The following is a 19,302-nucleotide window of genomic DNA, read 5'->3' on the forward strand; positions in this document are numbered from 1 at the left end:
TTTTGACGCGCTCCTCTAATTGGTCCTCCATCTGTGCCATCCGCAGGATATGTTGCTGGCAAAACGCACGGCACCTACATTTGCATCCATGTGGGGGATTGGCAGATGTTGACAAATGGCGGCGGTGGGCGGCTGCCTGACTGTGGTGCCGTACTCCTGCAGGCAGGGCCTGGCTGAGGCCTTGGGCACTGGAAGAGGCAGCAGCTGCTGCCGCCACCTCCTCCTCCTCCTTTTAGGCCTGAGCCACCAGCCGGCGGTATTCATCAACGATGGCCTGTAGTTTCCGTTGCCGGGCCCTGGCTGCCAACTCCTTCCTTGTTGGTTTTTGGGAAGGAGTATCTATAAAGAAAGAAACAGAATTGTAACCAAAACTCTTAGCAAAACAGTAACACAAAATGAATTCAACACATAGTAGAACAGTAGCACTAGCAAGCGCAGTACATAACATTTGTAGTTACTTTAATTATCTATCCTCCTGCTTCCCTGGCCTCTAACATTTTTTGGAGTTTTTTCCGGCATTATACTTGTCCTAGTACTATGGATGGACTCCAGTACACAGAAGAACACCAGTCTTTTTCTTTTCTCTAGTTTACATAAATTAGATAACCTTGTTGTAGACTGTAGCCGGCAAGCCAGCTTAGTCAGCTAAGCTTGTGTCCAACACCAACATACGAGTCAATATGCAGACGCCTGTCACTTTTATTAACTAAGTTGCAGGTGGGGAACCTCGTATATTTTTCGATTACGGGTGGCACTGGCCATACTCTCTCTGTTACATGAAGGACAATTGCAAAAAGGCAGATTAATAATAATATAATATACTTATGATCCAATGATCATTACTTATATGTAACGACATATCAGTCCAGTAGCGGTCAAAGGTGGGAGTGCTAACGGGCGTGACGTGGAGAGGGGCAGGGTGGGGGAAGCAAACTATGGATTGTGGACAATTACTGGTAAGTAAACATATAAATAAAAATCGGAAAATAATTAACATAGGTAGGAAGTGGTCCTTGAATTCAGAGGAAGGCACTTGATAATATATATGATGTGCTTGCAAACTACTGAGTCATCAACTGTATTCTGAAATGAAATCCTACTTTTATATAATATATGATGACCCTCTGCTTTGCTACTCTGGCGCACTTTCTTTTACATTATCTTCAAAGTAAGACTCGTCTGCATCCAGTGACAGTCTCCACCTATGATGAATACAATTCATCCAGGGGGCATCCATCCAATTTAAAGTAAATGTCTATCATTCTTTTGTTTAAAGGTATCGCTTAACAAACCTTAGCTGGTTTCACTTTCACCAACAACCACCCATACATCCACTCCTTCCTTCCTTGCCTTGGCTTTGGGTTTGACACAAACACCGCTGTCCACTATCCACCCATATTGTGTCGCCAACCCAGGCAGACATCTTCTTTCACCTTCCATCCATCCTTCAACAACCCATCCATCTGATTCCTATCAGCCACCTGCATGCTGCTTCCAAAGTATCCTTCTCTGTTTGTAGTATTACATCTCTTTCATCTTTCCTCCTTCCACCCTAGTTCTTTCCCTTTTTGTTCAACACATCCATCAAGGTCATCTGATCTGACTTTTAGTCTTCTCCATAACTTTCACAGCTGAGTTGGAGTCTGATAGAAGAAGCCTTTGTTTACTCAACTCACGCTGGTAATGCTATTGCTAATGCATTGGTAATGCTAAGTAAAGGGTGTCTTCTCTTCTTCAACCGTTGTATATTGTTCAGTACAACTTCAAGTTCATACACACTTAATAAGTCTCACAGTACAGTCAGTGAAGTGTTCCCCTTCCAGCTAGTAATGACAATAAGTAATGAATATAACTTACCACCGCCCACTGCTGCTGTTTCCTCCCCCACTGGTGTTCCTGCAGGTGCCGCATCTCCTGCCCCCTCCTGGATGGCAGCATTGGCATCGCCGCTGGCCCCTTCGGCACTGGTGGTTGGTACTGGTAGTGCACCTATAAAAACAAGTACACCTTTTTAGATGCCTGTACACCTCCCCTATTTTACTCATTTTCACCAGGAAGTAAGATTGAAAAAACAGTTAAAGTACAACATAAATCATCACTAGTCCAAATTGCGTACTACAGTAGAGTCAGTAGACAGACATTAGTAGTATTATATATGGTCCCTAGGGTCCTCTCGTCTCTATTCCTACTGTAGTCTTTGGAAAGTTAGCCTGAGCCCTATAACCATTTTAGATTCCTGTCTACTCTTTTGCGCATGGTATCTCGCAGCTTGTTGCACAGTAAGACGCCTTTGATGCCACATGAGTTTTGCATACAAGTGAAGAGGTTGAAAAACAAGCCACTTTTTTTTATGGAGTTCGGTTAGCCCCTATTGCTTAGCCATAATGTTACACTTTTTGGCATGACTGCAAAAAAGCTTGCATAATTGTATTATTTTATACTGTCTTATGTGCTCCATTTTTTTCATAATAGGCAGATGAGAAGATTGCCTTCTACGAACCAAAGATTTGCAGAGCTTACGAAAGATGCATGTAACCAGTACACGTTCAACGGTGAGGGATCTCCCACAATTCACACAGATGTCTATCATGCACTAGTTGTACAAATGTTTACTTTTAATCTTCTTTATTTTGCATGTTGGAGCTGGATGTAATTTCATGGAACAACTTACAAAGCTTGTAATTATTTGAAAAAAATAAAGCTTTTGAACTTGCACATAGACTCTGTGGTATATTTGGAGTGTCTGTGGTGTAGTGGACTTACAGTCGCAAAAGGGTGTTATGTTATGGGTTGTGTAATAAAATCATTGGGTATCTTCCTGTGGGGCGTCGGGACATAATAATGACTAATGACTGAGACACTATAGCTAGTCAGTCAGTGAATTGTGGATTCTGAGTTCTCTGACTGAGGTGTAAGTAAGGTTCAACCTCCCATCACAAACATCCTATTTTCTTGTGCATAGTTCTATATATGGTTGGAAGAATACCCACAACAGTAGTAGTAGTATGTACTACTACCCTAACAAAAAATACTAGACAAACATCTGGTTGCGCATTTTGTTGGTGGGAATTGTCAAAGCCTAGAAATTAAAGAGGACAACGCAAAGGACAGGAGTGGACCCAGTGGTTACAGCTATTGTTCTATCACAGCTTTATTCAAAAGAAAATCTTGACTAAAGAGTGCCCAACAGGGCAAGCTTAGCTACAGACAGTCTAATAGTAGTACAGAGAGTCATAGCAGAGGGAGTTTGAAGGAACTGAAAGGCAGGGATTCCTAAAATTTGGAAAACAGATAATGAAGATCAAAGAAGCTTTTGTTAAAAATTGAATTAGGAGGAAGTGTATTTAATAGTTTGGAAAAAATAAGGTGCGTTAAAAGTTAGGGAAATATAATTGTTAATAATATAAGCACTGTAGGACTTACTGGGGACAGCAGCAGGATCCTCTGTAGAGGAGCATTCCTCTGGTGGTTGTCCCGCCGACTCGGACACCGTCTTCTTGCCCCTGGGTGCTGATCATGTAAGAAATCATAAAGAAAGAGAGAAACATTGAGTGCTGTGAAACAAATCATTTAAAAAAACGCTCAAACATTTTAGGAAACAACAATTGCAATAAAATTAACCTATCTAAATGACTACTGGCTTGCAGGATTCACGGACCGTCTACTTATATGAACACTAATCAAATCTTCCATAATCATTCTGATTGCAGAATACTAACGAAGCCAGTACCACCTGACCTACACCACCTATTCCAGGTGGGCCAATTGTTCAGTAAGTCTGCATTTCCATTTTATTTTTGCAAGCAAAAATCCATAGATGAGATGGAGGACACATGCATACATTTGTACATACACCAAACTGTTGGTTGGTTGCGTCATATGTTGTTCTGCTACTGACTGACAATGCTATTGCTAAGCCTACCACTCACTAAAACTACAAAAAGGTTCTATGGAGGATTGGGGTAAAAAGCATTCAGTGACAGAGGAGGCATCACGCAGACCGTAAAAAAATATGAACTAATACTAAGTAAACCTATTATCCATCCACCACTATTTCACTGAAGGACAATTGAAGGACTAGACTCTATCTAGCAATAGCATTAACTAACTTCAGTTCTCTAAAGTAAACTCTAACATCAATAATCAGCCCAAGCTAGCGCAAAGTTACAAACAAGTAAGAGAAGCGCCGAGCAGCACCTGTGTCATAAAATCACAGAAGATTTTGAAACGAATTGATCTGCAATGTAACTAAGTGCACCAGTAATTGTGTTATTGATGCAAGAATTAAACACAATACTTATACTACTATATATTACTAGCTACCTACCAAGCCCCACGACCTCGACACCTAGCAGGTCCAACAGGTCCTGCTCCCAGTACAGGATGTCGGACCACCGGTGGGGCAGCTGCTGGTGACGCTCCTGGGTAAGGTAGCCGGAGCCTGGCCTGCCGGCTGCCTCCAAGGTCAAGGAGAGGTGGTGCTGGATGAAGAAAACCAGGGTGGCCACCTCCGCCTCTCCGAACAGTTGTCGGACCTGCACCCCTGCAGGGCGCATTCTGCTGCAAGGCAGCCGGCTCTTGGGTGCAGGCGCCTTGCCCTTGGAGCCGGGACTGCTGCCCTTGGCCATGGTTCTTGGGTGGAGGTAGAAAAGAAAAGAAGAAACAAATAAAGTTAGGGGAAACAAGTAGGAGTTTGAATAAAGAAGTAAAATAAAACAGTAGAAAAGTAACAAAAACACAGTGAAAGTAGAAATAAATCACGAAATATGAACTTAGGGACAGAGAAACAGAGATGATGATAAAAACAGTGAGAAAAACAGTGAAAATAAGTAAAGATTGCAAAGATTAAAGCTGGATAGAAAACTAGGCCCAGAACCATAGCATAGAGTGAAAACAAGATGGCCGTGCCCGTCGCGAACATGTGGGTAAGTTCGAACGATATTTCTCGCTAACACGCACTAGTCGTCGCAAACAACTAGATTGCGTTCCCGAACATGACTTGCACAACGCGAACACGTTATACGCTACCCGGAACAGGAAATAAGGCAACGCGAGCGGGCGGGACTATTGAAAAAACAAGAGGGCCGTGCCCATAGCCCATCGCATGGGTAAATTCGCAAGCTACGATCTCCCGAGCACGCAGACAGCGCCCCAAACACGCACATCGCGCTCCCGAGCAAGAAAAACGCCTCCCGAACTACTCCGACAAGCTATTATGCACGCTTGCGAAGCTACGCGAAGCTCACGTACTGCGGGAACGTCTTCGCGTAGTTTCGTGTAGCGCGACTACGCGTACTACGCCCACCCCTAATACAAAGGCCTGAGTCAGAGAAGGTTGTTACTGGGAGAACTAACTACCCCGCCTACTGCAGAATCAGAGGATCCGACCAGCTGAGCATCCGACCGACTGCTGGTCACACCGGAGACCCGACCAGGACAGCCTACAGACCTCACCCTGGCCAGCTGAGGCTGGAGATGGGCGCCCAGGGCAGACTGGGTAGACTGTACCCGGCAGCTTGGAGGCAGAAGGGCATCCAGACAGGCACTGCGGCCTAGTGGCAGCCTGTGATTAGTCCTAGCATCGCCGAATTGCTTTTATGAAAGAATAGTAAATCTGTCATTTAAAAAAAAAAATTATTACAAATAGTTACTTCTCCCACTCATATAGCCATCATTTACTGGATCCGTTTTTTTGCCATCTTGACTGCTTTTACATCACTTCCCCAAGCATGGTCTGATTATCATGGCGTACCTTGTTATGTGTTTTGAATCACTGACAGAGCTGCCATGACACCCTACATCATTGCAGCAATTCCAACACTGGTTGAAATTAAATAGCAACATCCTTTCAAATGTGCTTAATCCTCATCCTGTAATATCTATTGAGCTCTCGGACTCAAATAAAACTTTTAACACGTGGATTACAGAGACTCAGGATTACATTTTAGCCCTCAAGGACTTTACCTTCTATAGAAGTAAATTCACTGCTCCTTGGTACACTGAAGCCAAACGCTAATGCAAAATGTTTAAATGTCCATGTGTAAAGACATATGATTCAGAATCCAAAGAACAATACAGATGTGTTTTAAAAGGTTGTTGGTGGCAGGCCAAAAAAACCTGTAAAGGGTATTATACTACATCCATTGGAGCTAAGAACTCTAAAATCCTCTTTTGTATTACTGAAGGCTTAATGAATTCTGCCTAATGCCCTAGTTCCGAAAGGAGGAATTCCCCTTTTTGGCCTCCTGTAATACACTGCCAGACTTCACTAGCTATGGCCCTTTAATGGTGATTACCACATCATCTAGGAACTTCGTACTCTTTTCTTTGTTGAATGCATCTAGGGTTTGTACGTTGGACCTACTAAAGCCCACAAATTTGTCCCCCCTTTTTGTTAAAAAGTTCTCTACTGTGCCCAGCAGTACTATAGTATTCTGTGATTTTTAGACCCAAAATACCTTTTGCCTGTAGCTATTTTTTTTTTGATTGATGAGGGCCCAGCATATTTCCAAACATAATATTTTGCAAAGACCATGTCAAAACAACAACTGCCAGAAATCTGGTGGCCAACAACAGACACACTGGCTTTGCCAATGCTTGTTTTGTAAAAAAAATTGGCAACATTTAGGCTGGTTTTAGTGAATAGCCTTCTCCAAAGTGGATTCCCTGCTTGAATACAGATTCCTGCCATCAACCTAAATACTTTTCACCAATGTTGTGTAGCTGACAGAAGCTGTGATATCAGCATTGGCCTCCATTAAATCTGGCCCCCTTTGGACCCATGTCACCCTCACACCATTGCTTCTGTAGTGAACACAGTAGACACTATGCTAAACAAAATGTTCTTTCTTTCACCCACAACGGTGTTAGTACCAATGTTAGAAATGGGGTCTCTAGTTGGCAGTGCTTTGCACCTTGTCCAAGGTGGGGCCGGCACCCTAGTCAGGGTAAGTGTAGTACATACTAATTTTACCTGTGCTCACCCTTGGGTAGCTTGGCACAGAGCAGTCAGACTAAAGTAAAGAGGCAATGTGTAAAGTATTTGTGTACACACACACACACAGTAACATGGTGAAAACTCAACAAAAGTACTCCACATCGTTTATAAAAATAGCCAACATTTTTCTGAGTAAAACAAGACCAGAACAGCAAATATCCAACATGCACAAGTCAACATACAAATCTTTCAATATTAAGTGCCTAGAAAACAATATCTGCAACTGGGGCTATCTGGCCGCGCTTGACCGGGCCAAATCCACAAGTTCAGCCATACATTAATGGAGCATGAAACAGTTACAGGAGTCCTATGGACCCCAGTGCTGTAACTTGGATGTGTCACGAAGTCCAAGATGGTGTGATGCGCAGCAGAGGTGAGGCATCGTGAAGGCAGGTGATGCGTCGGTTCCTTACTGCTATTCAGGTCATTGGCACGTTGGTGCTCGGGGACGATGCGTTGCGCAAAGGAGGTGAGGGTCACTGTGGCAAAGTGATGCAGTGGTTGTGGGGTGCAGGGAAAATGATGCATCTGTTGCAGGTGCGAGGCCTCGGGTCCAGAAGGCAAACCGTGTCAATGATGCATCGAAGTCACAGCACGTGTGTCGATTCCACATCATCGATGTTGAATCACCTGACTGCAGGCACTGCATTGGAGTCAACGCAGTATGTCATGGGCTTCAGTGAAGCGGTGCTCAATACTCACACAGCAGCGGTACTTCGGAGGCACTAAAAGCACTGTCATGCTTGCGTTGTAAGTCATGGTCATTGTGGCATTCACTCAGCGAGTGGGGAGCACGGCTACTCTGCAGGTGGAGGAGAGGCAGGATTTCTCAGGGATGCGCCATTTCTGAATTGACGTTGGTGTAGATGCAGCGAATTCTTGGTTGTAGCCCTAGAATCTTCTCAAGGGTCCAGGGTTGAGTTTGGCACCAATTGGCAGGTCAGAACTCACGGCAGAGGAGCCGAGGTGTTGGCAACAAGATTCAGGTGAAGTCTTTGAAGGTCCGGGGCTTCCAACAGGAGGCTAGCTCAACTCAAGCCCTTGTAGAATCTTTAGAAAGCAGGAAGCAAAGAGCAAAGTCCAGTCCTCTTATTCCCAGGCAAGAGGCAGCAGACCACAGGGCAACACAGCAAAGCAAGCAGTAAAGTGGCAGTCCCTCTAGGTAGTCCAACAGCTCTTCTTTCTGACAGAATGTCCTCAGTCCAGAAGTATTGTTTCTGTTATGGCATCAGAGGTCCAGTTCTTATATCCATTTTAAGCTTTGAAGTAGGGAGACATCAAAGAAAGGTCTTTGTAGTGCACAATACCCTGCTCTTCCTGGCCCTGGCTCCAGACATACTACAGGGGAGTATGTTGTTCTTTGTGCAGGGACATACGCAGCCCTGCTCAGGTGTGTCAACTCCTCTCACTACTCTAGCCCAGGACGACCTATCAGCCTGGTGAGGGACCTTCAGGTTATGCAGGGCACACCTCAGTTCTCTTCGCGTGTGACTTTCTAGAGTGAATTCACAAAGCGCAACTATAATCCAACCCAGACGTGTATTCTAGGGACAGGTGGAGGCACCAAATGGTTAAAGTAAGAAAATACCAACTTTTCAAAAGTGACATTTTCAGACCTTCAATTTAAAAAACAACTTCGCTAAAATATGTGTTTTTAAATTGTGAGTCCAGAGACGCAAAACTCCAACTGTCTATCAGCTCCCAATTGCAATATACCCCTGTCAAATGCTCCAGGACAGCTTAATTTCGAACCTTTAGGAGCGATATGCCTTTATAGTGAAAAGTGAATCTAGTGGCTTTCAATACCAGGACTTGTAACACTTAAGAAGAACAAATGGCCCCCTTTTAAATACACAGCACCCGGCCTCTAGAGCTACCTAGGGCCTACCTTAGAGGTGCCTTACATGATGTAAAAGGGACGGTTTGGGCCTGGCAAGTAGATGTACTTGCTAGGTCACAAGGCAGTTAAAAACTGCACACAAAATCTCTACAGTGGCAGGCCTGATACATGTTTGGAGGGCTACTCATGTGGGTGGCAGAATCAGTGATGCAGGCCTGCTAGTAGCATTTGGTTTCCCAGACCCTGGGCAAATGTTGTGCATTGTACTAGGGACTAGTAAATCAAATATGCCATTTACGAAGAAACCAAATGCTGTCACATTTTAAATACAGAGCAGATGCACTTTAGCATTGGTCAGCAGTGGTAAAGTGCCCAGAGTCCAAACACCAGAACACAATCAAAAACAGGAAGCTAGAAGCAAAAAGATAGGAGAAACCACACCAAAAGATACCAGGTCTAACAGTACCTATTACCTGAAAATTTGCACAGGTCATTCTGCTGTTGAAAAACTTACTGCTGACCTTTACATCCTGAGCAACTATGTCCTATCTCTTTACTTCAATTTCTTACAAAAGTAAGCCTGGTTGGAATGTAAATTATACCAGAATAATATACGTAATTTTGGGAGTTTTGTCACCTTTGCTATGCAAAATTATCCACTATGCAACACCACATACATAAGGGCCATTCAGTAGATGTCCTCCTAGACCCATCTCCTGGCCGCTCCTGCTGTGGAGTCCTTAATCCTTTTATATCCTGTGCCCAGAATCAGCTAATGTGCCCTTATGGAGTAGTGGGTACACCTCTTGATGACTGCCAAACTGTGAGGGCCCAAATGAGCTCAATCCCTGCCACTGAGGTGGGCATGTCGGTGTGGCCCGGCGTGGCTGACAACAAAAGGGAAGCTGGACAGAGGCCTAACATGAGGCCAAACAGGCAGTAATAGGTGCCGGCGGCGGAGATGCTCCCGACCTGCTGAGGCCCGTGGCTGTGTGACTGGGTTGTTTCTCAGCTGGCAGAGTGGACAAGCTGGCGGGCCTGGAAGATCGAGGCCATGACTGGGGCCCACCTTGCTTTGGCAGCTCTGCGTCACAGCAGAAGGAAGTGCCATACAGTTGTGCAGCACTAGGGGCTGGTGTGGTGAGCGACACCCGGTTTTCCACGGAGTTGGGAAAAACTCTGCTCTGCTCCTCCCCTCCCTAATTTAAAAGCAATAAAAAAATCACTTACCTGCTGTGGCATCTCTGGGCTGCCCTCGTCCTCGCAAACCCCTACGTTTTACGTCTTGCAAGAACTGTGCATGTACGCATGGGCGCACATGCACCGTCCTCCAAAGAGTTACATCATAGGGGTTTGCTTGAACGAGGACCGCAGGGACAAGTAGGAGAGAGAGTCCACAGCAAGGAGGAGGGCAGCCCAGAGATGGCACAGCAGATAAGTGCTTTTTTTACTGCTTTGGGCGTGGGCAGGGGCAACTAACTTCGCTATGCTGCGGATTCAGAGTTTTGCCTGAACTCCGCATTTTCAATGAAGTGCAGAATTGGCAAAACTCTGCAAACTTCACTGGCGGAGCGGAGTTCTCTGCTGGGGGTTATGATATACCATTAGGGATGCAACAGCTCATTGGGAGGGCCCGAAACCTTCGTGTCCATGGTCATTTAGGGTTCAGGGAGCAACAGGAGGAAAGAGTGCCTGGGAACTGACCCACGCTCTACAAAGTTTGAACCTATCGCAACACTAAGCATGGGCGAATTTTGCGAATCTGGCGTTCGCAAATTTTGCGAATTTGCGAACTCGCAATCCGCAAAATCCGCGAATTCTCACGATTTTTTTTTTGTGTTCGCAAGGATTTCTGCCAGTTCGCAAGGATTTCTGACAGTTCGCGAGGGTTTTGTAACAGTTCGCAAGCGCGAACTTACATGTAGGCTCGCAACGGTCACGATTATGTTGTTTCTACGTCTGTTTCATCATCATAGGTACCCAGCACCCTCTGTTTCACCCCTGCCACCCTCTGTTTTACCCATGCCACCCTCTGGTACATCAATGCCTTATGCCACCCTCTGGTTCATCATCACTGTAGATTATGGGGGGAAAAAGCAAGCACACCTGCCTGCTTCAACTGACATGAATTAATTTGGGGTTGATTTATTAATGTGTCACTGTTTTAAAATTCCAGTCTGGCACCTGCATCCTTATCTGTAATTTGCTTTCTGTTGCAGTGCAATTTTTTTTCCAGGACTTTTGTGGCCTACTTGTAGCTATTCTATGAGCCTGCTGTGAGGGTCAGAGCAGGGTCATACAATTGTTGCAACTAGCAACTGAACTTTGGAGGGGCCCTTGTCAGGAAGCACTACAGGGAACGGTTACTAATGATGAGTTTGAACTTTTGAACCTGCTTTCACTTTTGCAAAACTCGTTTTTCTGCAGAGCAGCATTACAGCAACTTTAATGCCCCACCAAGCTTATATGAGAAAGTTGATTTCTAATCCAAAAGTTATCCAAAGAAAATCAAAAGGCCTCAAATCTAAAAAAGTGCAGGCAAATGTCAACCTGAGGAGTTATTCTGATAAAAATAATCATTTTCAGAAGGTCTATGCTGCTTGCTAGTAGATTTCTTGTGCGGAATTGCAATTTTTGTAATTTCGCGAGTGCGAGATTGTTGCTGCCCGCCGCACCTACATGTTCGCAATTGCGAACTTACACCGCAAAGAAAAAAAATCTGCTGCGTGCAAATTTGCGGATTTTGCGGGAAATTCGCGAATCTCGCGGATTGCGAATTTACCAAAAATCCGCAAAATCCACGAGCGTAACGGATTTTCCGCCCATACTTACGCAACACATTCAAGTACCCACACACAATAAAGGTCACACACTTGACCAAGCATGGTCTATCAATCTTACCCTTCAAAACCTTGAAATACAACCCTTTATATGTTCTGACCACCATATAATCCGGTTTACGATAAGCAACTATACCCAAAACAACACCCTGTCAAAAAGTCCTATGTAGAAACTGGGATCACATTAATCTGAATTCATTATGTGACACCTTAGAACATAATCCTGATAAAAGCAAGGATAATGTAGGAAACCTGGGGAGAGAAATTGCAGACTGGCAAAGGAAGACCATTGACTCTCGTGCCCCCCTAAAAACTCAAACTTCACGCATTAGGGGATATGAATCACCCAAATGGTTTACGGAAGACCTAAAATCAGCTTAGCTCAAAACACATCAGGCAGAACGGAAATGTTGTAATTCCTACTCACTTGAATCCAAAGCACACTATAAAATCAATCTCAGGAACTAAAAACATGTGATAATGGAAACAAAAACAGTATTTTTCTCCAACAAGGTGTTAAACTCAACTAACAAAACCAAAGATATTTTAACACAGTACGGTAACTATCAAATCCCGATCGTGTAACCCCACCTATCCCCGCCACACAGAAATGCTGCAACGACCTAAGAAATTTTTTCATAGAAAAAATTAAGAAAATATAGGAATCCATAGATACCAAACATAAGGAAGTGGTAAATTGGTCTGTAATTACCAACAATGACACCATGAACACTCTCCCATTAATAGGCCAAGATCAACTCCTGGAGTACCTAAACAAAATAAAATCAGGTCCCCCAAATGATGTATGTCCACCGGAAATACAAAAATCCATCTTTAAAGCATTTCCAGAGACCATTCTCTCTCTTCTGAATCTTTCCTTAACACAAGGGATAGTTCCACAAGCCTTTAAAGAAGCAGCAAATATTCCACCTCAGAAAAAACAAGGAGTCGACCCCCAGAGGCTGGACAACTATAGGCCAATATCCCTCCTCTCTTTCTCGGCCAAAGTATCGGAGACACATGTAGCAAAAACTCTCAGCATCTTTATTGAAAACACCAATTTCTTAGATTCACATCAAGCAGGTTTCCGTACAGCCCACTCCACTGAGTCCAATATTCTATCTGCTATTGATGACCTAAAGGGGAAGGCTGATGTAGACAGCACTCAAGCCTTGATTCTCCTCGACTTGTCGGCAGCTTTCAATAGGTGGACCGTATGTCTGCAGCAGGTCTCAGTGGCACTGTCCTGAATTGGTTGCAATAATTCTTGCGGATAGAAAACAATCAGTTTGGCTCTCTCCCTACAAATCTGGCATAGTAAACTTGGAATGTGGAGTACCACAGGGCTCTTCCTTATCCCCGCATTTCTTCAATATCGATTTCCGCTCTCACTTTGTCGTGCTTCGTCAGATGAGAGTTCAAATCTACAACTATGCTGACGATATGTAGCTGGTCTTCCCCATAAACAAATCTATAGATTCCAAGGAATTTCTCAAAAATACCATGATGTTCATCATGCACTGGATGAACAAAAAACAACTAAAACTTAACGTGGAAAAAATGGAAGTCATCATACCAAACAATAAATTTCAGCATTGGTCCCCCGCCCACGGGCCCAATGAGCTAGGCTTCCCCCCGCACAAAAAAACTCAATGAACAGCTTAGGCATACACTTAGAATCAGATCTTAACATGAACATGCAGATTGGAGAGGCCCCCTTCGCCTGCTTCTTTCAACTGCAGAAACTGAGGAAAATCAGAAGATTTTTCAGTAGAAAGGCATGTATTCAAATCATCATTTCCTTCATCCTATCAAGGATCGATTATGCCAACTCAATATACCTAGGCCGTCAGTGCAACCAGATACATCGTCTGCAGCTAATACAAAATCAAGCAACAAGAATTATATAACAACAAGGCAAACAATGTCACATTAAGCCACAGCTAAAAGAGCTGCACTGGCTCCCAGTGGAACAGCACTCCATGTTTAAAACCAGCTGTAACCTGTTTAATGCCTTAATCGGGACTGGTCCAGAGTACTGTTCCTCAAAAATTCATAAGTACACCCCCCACCGTACCTTAAGAACCATGCACATGAACTTATTAGAGGTACCAGATTTCAGATGCAAAAAAACAGGAGGGTCGCGCTTCTCAGTACTAGGACCTAAATTCTGGAATGCTCTGCCACCCCAATTGAGACTCGAGTCAGACCTCCTATGCTTTAGGAAGATGCTTAAGACCTGGCTCTTCACCCAAGCTTATACCTAGACCTGGACCTTTCTAACTAGTAACCCCTAATGAAAATAAAATTTCCAGCTCCAAGAATCCTATAGGTGAACGAGCGCTCTACAAGTTCTAGTTAACATAACTTATAAGTTCCTCACGTAGAACGCAGTCCGAGAAGCACCACAGAATGCACAATTACCTAAACACTATTGGATATTGTTATAAATGGGGGTCTCTAGTTGGCAGTGGTTTCCACCTTTGTCCAAATAGGGGCCCTTGCTTCGAGTCAGGGAAAGGGGATACACTCCTAAAATAACCCCTGCTCTCCCCCTTGGTAGCTTGGCATAAGCAGACAGGCTTATCTATTCCTTAGGGTTTCATTCATGACATTCAAATTCCCAACTATACGTCAATACTGGCATTCCTAAACACCTTCAAGGTATAAATATACCTTCACTTGCTATGGCAAAGCACTGTATGGTTCAGTGCAGTTAGACTACCTACTTGCATGATGGGAGCTCGCCACAGCAAGTCCCGAAGGAAGACAACTCTCCATCTGACGCACTGACTAGACACTGTCATCCTCCTGCCGAGAATCCAGCTCTAGTGTTTCTGACTCTCCTTGCGGGGTGTTCGGAAATCGAGTCCCGGGAAAGAGATACCAACCTCTCTCATTCTAAGGTATGGAGCTGATTGGAACCTAGAGAAACATTTGGCAGATTATTGGCAAAACAAAACTTAGCTAAAAGAGCACCTACTCCTTCCCTCGTTCTAGACCTAGGTTAGGTACACTGTGGTAGGCGTATTTTAGAAGCACCAGTTGAGTATTTTAGCCTGTGTTATTTATGCATGTATTTTCATGTATTTTTATATATGTCATAGCAACAGACAATGCTATTACAGGATTATATTTTATCACTGTTTGCGATGTACGCATTATACTTCGCATTCTGTCTAACGATTGTAGCAGTTCATATCTCTTGCATAAGAAATAAGACAGTTCAATAAACCCTTTTTATTGAAACGCCTGTCTCTCTATTTCTATGCATCTCTGTAGAACCGAAGCATGCACGATTGACTGAGTGAACTAGTTATCTATTGTTTCCACGACTCTGAAGATATTCTTTGTTTCTAGGGGAAACAAAGTTGTCATGTTTATGCGTTTGTCAGAGACTAATCCCTTCTCGTTTTTTCGAGAAAGTTTCTAGAGACCTCTGAGTTATCTGGCACACACAATTAAGTTTAATATACTCGATAGAGACATACTGACCTCAGTCCTATGTCAAATCTATTGTGTATGTTATTCAAATGCTCAGAGCCAATTAGGGATATAGGAACTACACTACATGGCACCCAACAGTTTGGTAAGGCACTAATTTAACGCTAGATACTGAAGTAACTCAGTTGTGCTTTTCTCAGAGACCCCTTTTCCCATAATACTCCAATAGACGTCTGGAGTGGGTAAAGGATAATATCCGCCATAGCTGAGTAGGACGAAAAATCCTATGTATTAACTTTTTGGTTTGTTCAACGTTGAAGGATATAGTGTTCCAAAATATTGTGCACCTTATCTTTGTTCCCTTGAAACTTGCTCTGCAAACTTTCAGTCAACAAAATGGCCGACGAAGATAATCCTGAGGCCAGTGAACTGCAGGCGACAACGCTGTACCAGTTTTTAACTTAACAGGTTTCCAAGAAACTGACGAGAATGCTGTATTGATTCCTCCAAATTTAAGGAAAGCCATCACTATAAAACTTATAAAACATGGCCTATCATCAAGAGATGGCAGGGCAGTTTTTGTGATAGAGGCACATGAATATCACCAGACAGAGGTATTCTGTTCATGGATAGTCTTCTCAGAAGCAAATCCAGTAACATGTATGTTTCACTTCTACAAAGAAGATAATCCACCAGAGGAATATATTCCTTTCGAGGATATTGAAATTTCACTCACATACCAGAAGCTTGAGCTCTGGTTTAACGGCACCCTAAAATATTTAAATCACATTACCAGGCTCGGTCCACTAGGTAGACCAGGAGCAAAATGGATAGCCTTAGCCGGCTACACACCTGACCCTGACATTGAATCAATGTCGGGCGAGGAATTACTTAGTAATATACAAAGATTAATCGAATTATACAGTGAAACCCCAACTGTCTGAAAGTCCTGAAAAGGTCTTTACTAAAAACACTCCTACTCCTTCTAAAAAGAAGTGGGAAAATAGCAAACAAACTTCTAAAGAGAAGCGTTCTTATTCCAGAGGTATGTTTCCTCAAAAGGAGCCCTCTAAAAGGAGGTACAGCCTCAGGAATAGGGATAATTTGAAAAAACCTGATAGATATCAAGACACTGATATGCGTCCTCTCGTACCTTTCAGACTTCATGACAGAAAACCGAAAGAAGAGGACGGTCAGAAAACAAGGAAGAATGTGTGAAGTCCAAAGAAGTTCAACATGTTCAGAAGGCTAAAAAACCTCAATTCACCAAAAATAAGGTAGCAGGTCTGAAAATCAGACATGCCGAGGATCTTGAGGACAACACTCAAGAACGGAGAATGGGTTCTGACAATGTAGGACAGTGCAGCAGATGTCACAATAGCTCGCCAGAACCTGAAGGGTCTTCTGCAGACAGTGGACTTGAATGAAGACATTGAAGTTGAATCTGCAGATACCAAAGCTTTACATCCTAGATGGATACATTGGGTTAATTCTCTTGCTGCAACTGATGTTGAATACGTTTTTGAACCATATTTGAAATCACAAGTATTCCTGCAATAAGAACAAGAATGTCCTCTGCCTACTGAAATTCTGCCTCTAGAACAGTATGAATGTATAATTTATACTGACGGATCAGCACAACCCGCTATGGCGGGTAAACAAGCTTGCAGTGCTGCATTCGCGATCGTTAAAGGTCGTATGCACAATGGCAAATTCGGACATATGGTGACAAAAACGCAATCTCTAGGAGATTGTACAGCTCAGTGAGCTGAACTACAAGCATTCAAAATGGCACTTGAAAATACGGATCGTGAATTTCTCACACTCATAGTGTGTGCTTCGTTCTACTGTGTCCAACCCTACAATGAATATTTACATAATTCACTTCAAAATGGTTTCAAAGATGCAAAAGGTGGCACAATCAAGCATTACACTCTTTGTGAACAAGTAGTTCAGATGCGAGAAGGACTACAAAACACTCACATGATACACAAGCTGAGTCATCAACGTGATGGCGTTCACGTTGAAGGGAATTCAGTGGCTGATGAAGCCGCGAAGGCAGCTGTGCAAACGGCTTCTCTAGCTGCAATCACTCGTTCAAAAACGAAAATAGACAGTGAAATAATGCTAGCTGTCAATGCTACAAGGAAAGGCAGCGGTGCAGCGTTACCTAAAAAGTTTCCAATCAAATTCTCATATATAATCGATGCGAATAGCGTTCCGTTTGCTCGAAACCCCGGAGTAGGGGATAGAGTCATTCCAAACTGGGAGCGTAGAGTAGCATTGATATACGAAGCACACTTGGGAGAGGGTCTGATACATCAAGGGATCTATAAAACAATATTAACTATAAAAGAGATGTACTAGTGGCCAGGAATGAATGCTCACATTCACATGTTTGTCATTGACTGCATAGACTGTAATAGAGATTGCAGCACAGAACGCTGCCAAATACCTGACTATAGCATAGCCAGCTCATTTTTAGACAGCATTAGATTTTCTATTTGCAGACGTCCCTGTGGACAAATGCAGTCCCACAAATATTAAGACAAGGTTCCTTTGGATGTGGCCTCAGCACTCGGCTGACGCTCGAACTGTTATAAAAGAGTTGCACATTTTTATCAGCACATACGCATTTGGCATGCTACATTTTGACCAGGGTCCTGCATTTAGCTCTCAAGCTTACAAAGAAGTCATGTCCAGTTTGGGCGTTGCATTGCAGTATTCTAGTCCATTCCATCCTGAGGGAAATTCAGTTGTGGAGAGATAAAAACAGGACATAAAGCAATCTATAACAGCTAGGGTATTGGGTTCGGGTGACGAGTGGGTCAAACATCTAATAAGTGTCCAACGTAGTCTTAACAACTTGCCAAGAAGTTCTCAAGGGGTTAACACTCCATATTAGGTCCTTTTTGGGACAAGAATGTTGGTTCCGGACCAGGATTGTCAGACATCAGTGGTGGAACACAGGACATTTAATATTAACCCCTTCACTGCAGCGGCTATTCCTCCGCAGTGCTAAGGGTGCGGGGGGCCGCACGGCGCGCCCATGCTGGTGACGGAACCGCTCCGTCACTAGCCACGGTTGCGCTGTGCTCATGACGGAGCGGTTCCGTCACGGCCCCACCCGCTCAATAGAACGCTCAGCGCAGGTGTGAAATCCGCGATGCGCAGGCGTACCGAGCGGGCCGTGATGGAACCGCTGCGTCATCAGCACAGCGCGACCGCGGCTGATGACGGAGTGGTTCCGTCACCAGCAGGGGAGGGGTTAAAGATCATTTGGCTGTTTTACAGGACTAAAACGAACTAAAAACGAAACAAAGCAATGTGTTCCTAAAGCCAACCACCACTGGGGAAAAAACATCCGTCCCATCAAGTCCTGTCTGGATCCCAAAGCTTGGTGATCTAGTCAGAGAAAAGATCGTGGACAAGAAGGAATTTGGGCCTTCTTACAGACAACCAGTACCTGTCATAGCAATCCACAGATCAAGAACAGTATTACTGCCGCCCCTTGCTGATAAAAAGGAGAACAGGTTCATGTCCATCGACCTAATAAAACCACACTACATGGCCAATACTAAGCAGTAGGCCAAGTGGACTCTGCCAATGTAGCAGATGTATTCCTCTAGCTACAATCGAAGAGGTTCAAACTGAGAGACTCATCACCATTGAAGAATCTGCAGTGAGAAAAGAAGGACTAAGCAACAAAGCTATGGAACTTGTACCTCTTAAGACCCAAATAACAGTTTGTCATGAAACACCTGTCTACAATGAAGTAACAAGTGATCAAGTGGTTCCAGCAATTTATACAAATCTAGATGCAACCCAACAATTGACAGAACTGCCTCTGGCTATTTCTATAACTTTGATACGTTTTCTGAGGATCCCAGCGAGCCTGAAACAACACCAGCAAAAAGAATTTTCATAGAACAAGCAACTGACTTTTTTCATCACCTGGAAAAGTCTTATCTGGTTTCACTATGATTGAGCTTTGGATTGTGTTGGGAATATTTTTTCTTCTACTTTGGTTAGCTCTGGTAATAACTCTGGGGTTGCTGATAAATGAAAGATATGTCAAAATAGACACAGCAAGTAAGAAAGTCAACTTATACCTAAAGCCACACAAATCATCCAATCGTGAACAAAGAGACTTGCCATCAGTGAACATCACAGCCGTTCCT

This window comes from Lissotriton vulgaris, chromosome 2_1 (genome assembly GCF_964263255.1).
Source record: "Lissotriton vulgaris chromosome 2_1, aLisVul1.2, whole genome shotgun sequence".
Classification (NCBI taxonomy): Eukaryota; Metazoa; Chordata; class Amphibia; order Caudata; family Salamandridae; genus Lissotriton; species Lissotriton vulgaris.